General features: G+C 44.9%; 1 pseudogene; it reads left to right on the top strand.

Moving 5' to 3' along the window:
- The first annotated feature begins 3,146 nt into the window (after positions 1–3,146).
- On the top strand, positions 3,147–4,014 carry LOC103231767 (ferritin light chain pseudogene; annotated as a pseudogene).
- Positions 4,015–4,325: the final 311 nt, after the last annotated feature.

The following is a 4,325-nucleotide window of genomic DNA, read 5'->3' as shown; positions in this document are numbered from 1 at the left end:
TCTCAGAAGCAGTTATCTCTGACTTTCTCCTGCCCTCCTATTGCTGGCTTCTCATTCTCCCCCAAGGCTAGCTACAGAAACTAGAATCCCTCTTCCCCAAAATGAATTAGAAGTCAGAAACCCTTTCTCCCAAAGCCAGCCATAAAACCTAAAATTATTACTCTAACTTTCTCCCTGCCTTTCTGTGTAGAAACTGGCCATAAAGACAAACTACCTAATCTACCTTGTTTGACTGTCATGAGACACCCCCACTCCAGAGACGGACCTGCCCCATACCCAGAAGGAAGGAATGCACGCTCAGAGGCCAAGAAGAATCTAGACAGACAGGCCTTACCAGGTTTCCCCACCGTTTTTGTCCAAACACATTTCTACACAACTATCTGTACTTTGTTGAACCTCAGCAGAAAAAAGGACAGTTGGCCGGGCGCGGTGGCTCAAGCCTGTAATCCCAGCACTTTGGGAGGCCGAGATGGGCGGATCACGAGGTCAGGAGATCGAGACTATCCTGGCTAACACGTTAAAACCCCGTCTCTACTAAAAAAAATACAAAAAATTAGCCGGGCGACGTGGCGGGCGCCTGTAGTCCCAGCTACTCGGGAGGCTGAGGCAGGAGAATGGCGTAAACCCGGGAGGCGGAGCTTGCAGTGAGCTGAGATCCGGCCACTGCACTCCAGCCTGGGCGACAGAGCCAGACTCCGTCTCACAAAAAAAAAAAAAAAAAAAAAAGAAAAATGGACAGTTTCTTCTGTATCTTTGAGTTTTCATTGTGAATGCTCCCACATTCATGTAAAATTATGATCAAATAAATTTGCATCTGCCTTTTGTCTGTGATTTTCAGCAAACCTTCAGAGGGTGAAGGGAATGTTTTCCCTTGGTCCCTACAGTGTGCAACTTATAGACAATTGCCAGTGAAGATATTGTCTTTCTTTGTTGTGCGTTTCACAATCAGATTATGTAACTTTTTCAGGGTATGTCACCATCAGCAGCAACGTATTTAAATAACATGCTAAGTACACAAGGATACTTGGCTTTTTACTTAGTGTGATTTGAAGTGGACTTTGCTGCTTCCTGTCTTTCCTCTTAGTGGGTAGAATGAAAAGAGAAGAGAGAGGTAGGGGGTGACAGGAATGTTCTTATAGGTCTGCTTGGAGAAAGGCATGAACGTGCTCCCTCTTCATTCCCCCAACTCAACACCCACGCCCACATTACATAAGCAGCTCCATTCAGATGAAAGAAGCTCATTATATTGCCTTGAAAATGCCACAATAATTGTGGGTCTCTCAGCTGCCTTTCCCTGTATTTACATGTCCAAAGCCACGCAAAATTTCCACTCCTAATCCAACCCCAAACCCTCCTCGCTCTGCACTCATTCTTTTGATACCATTTTCTCATGAACCAACCATTGTGGAGGTTGTCACCTAGGTTGAAACCAGGTTAAAAAAATATATTATACTGAAGAAAAAACACTTGTCAAGCAGCAAGTAAATATTTGCTGAGAGCCTGTTATGAGGCCATACCTTTACATAATGCCAGGTAGACCAAATACAGGAAGTGTCCTCCTAAACAGGAGACTAACCCTGTCCTTTGACAACAATGAGGGATTCTCCTATGTGAACAGCCACCTTAGCCTTAAGTTTTGCCCATTCCTCCAAGATACAACAAGCCAGAATGTCTCTACCTTAAAGAGTAAAATTTCTGGACTTAGAAGTTCGAAGATTTGCACTTGCGTTCGGGCTTAGTTCTCTAATAACACATATCAACTCTCTAGATCACTCTTGTTCATTAGTAATCTCCTTCATTTTGATTCATATTATCTTCACTTTGGATGATCATTTTTTTTCTGATGTTTTCAAATTCTGGGTTGGATACTACTAAATGCCATGAAATCAGGAGGGAAGATTAAGTTTAGGAGAGAAATATATAATTGGTCATGAAAATGTGCATTTGAGACCTTAGAAAAGAACTGATATTCCTGAACAGTACGATTTTATTTAATTATAGAAGCAATTCTTCTATTATCCTCAAATTAACTCTACTACTGAATTTTGCATAGAGTTTCTATTATAAGCCAAGCTGTATTCTCGTTTCTTTTTCCATGTAAACTGCCAGAGTCAATTCTGTGTATGTGTATCCGTGTGACATGCACATAGTAAGTGTTGCTAACTCAAACTTTTTGTCAATGAGTAGTTGATGAGGAGAAACGTGTTATAGCAGGGGATCTGGGGGATGGTAAAACTTTCTCAGCAGGTGTGCCAAGAACAGAGCACTTGGTCTGCATAAGAAGAAGACCCCTCTCTATCTGCAAAGGCTATAGCTGTATCAGTGAATGAAGGACTCTGTAAAAGAGCAAAACCACGGGCTGCATGTGGTGGCTCATGCCTGTAATGTCAGCACTTTGGGATGCCTGGGGGGGGGGGTGAATCACCTGAGGTCGGGAGTTCGAGACCAGTCTGGCCAACATAGTGAAACCCCATCTCTACTAGAGATAAAAAAAACTAGCTGGGTATGGTGGTGGGCGCCTGTGTTCCCAACTACTCGGGAGGCTGAGGCAGGAGAATCCCCTTGAATCTGGGAGGCAGAGGTTGCAGTGAGCCGAGATCACACACCACTGTACTCCAGCCTGGGCGACAGAGCAAAACTCCATCTCAAAAAATTAAAAGCAAACAAACAAACAAAACAAAAGGAAAAAAGAACAAACGCACTGATGCAGAAGCAGGAGCAGCAAACACCTCAAAATGAAGGGAAAGAGGTAAAGGAATTAAGCAGTTAGGAATCTTATTGCTTCTCAGGTTTAATTCAGGTACTAAACTAACATAGCAAGTTTTCCTTCAGGTTACAGTAAACTGAAGTACTGTCAAGGGGGTATTATAAAGAAGCCACATCTGTCCTCTCCAGATAAATTACTAGCATTCCAGCTCCTCTGGAATTGGGAACATCCCTGTATAGTCCCAGAAGTGGTCACTGTTCTCAGGTCCTGGGGTAGGCAAAATAGTGATAACTCCAAAATGTCCATGCTCGAATCCCTGGAATCTGTGAACATGTATCCTTCCATAGCAGCAGGGAATTAAGGCTGCAAGTTGAGTTAAGGTTGCTAATTAGATGACCTTATGATAGGAAAATTATCCTGAATTGCAGTTCAGCGGTCCTGCGGGTCTGTCTCTTGCTTCAACAGTGTTTGGATGGAACAGATCCGGGGACTCTTTCTTCCAGCCTCCGACCGCCCTCCTATTTCCTCTCCACTTGCAACCTCCAGGACCATCTTCTCGGCCATCTCCTGCTTCTGGGACCTGCCAGCACCGTTTTTGTGGTTAGCTCCTTCTTGCCGATCAACCATGAGCTCCCAGATTCATCAGATTTATTCCACCGACGTAGGGGCAGCCGTCAACAGCCTGGTCAATTTGTACCTGCAGGCCTCCTACACCTACCTCTCTCTGGGCTTCTATTTCGACAGTGATGATGTGGCTCTGGAAGGCGTGAGCCACTTCTTCCATAAATTGGCCGAGGAGAAGTGTGAGGGTTACGAGTGTCTCCTGAAGATGCAAAACCAGCGTGGCGGCCACGCTCTCTTCCAGGACATCAAGAAGCCAGCTGAAGATGAGTAGGGTAAAACCCCGGATGCCATGAAAGCCGCCATGGCCCTGGAGAAAAAGCTAAACCAGGCCCTTTTGGATCTTCATGCCCTGGGTTCTGCCCGCACGGACCCCCATCTCTGTGACTTCCTGGAGAGTCACTTCCTAGATGAGGAAGTGAAGCTCATCAAGAAGATGGGTGACCACCTGACCAACCTCCACAGGCTGGCCAGCCCGGAGGCTGGGCTGGGCAAGTATCTCTTCAAAAGGCTCACTCTCAAGCACGACTAAGAGCCTTCTGAAACCAGCGACTTCTGAAGGGCCCCTTGCAAAATAACAGGGCTTCTACCTAAGCCTCTCCCTCTAGCCACTAGGCAGCTTTCTTAACTACCCTAACAAGCCTTGGACCAAATGGAAATAAAGTTTTCTGATGAAAAAAAAAAAAGGAAAATTATCCTGCATTACCTTGTGTGCCCAATGTAATTACAAGGGTCCTCAAAAGTGCAAGAAGGAGAGTCAGAATGTTATCGTGTGAAAAACACGAGACTAGCCATTATTGACTTTGAAAATGGCCTGAACCAAAGAATGAATGCAGATACCTCTTCTGAAGAGGAAGAGGCAAGAAAACGAACCCCCCCTTAGAGCTTCCAGAAAGGAATGCAGTCTTGCCAACACCTTGATTTTAGCCCAGTGAGATCCATTTTGAACTTCTGACCTCAGACCTGTAAGATAATAAATGTGTGTTGTGTTAATCAA

The sequence above is a fragment of the Chlorocebus sabaeus genome, chromosome X (genome assembly GCF_047675955.1).
Source record: "Chlorocebus sabaeus isolate Y175 chromosome X, mChlSab1.0.hap1, whole genome shotgun sequence".
Taxonomy (NCBI): domain Eukaryota; kingdom Metazoa; phylum Chordata; class Mammalia; order Primates; family Cercopithecidae; genus Chlorocebus; species Chlorocebus sabaeus.
This window is presented reverse-complemented; position numbering and strand designations above follow the sequence as displayed.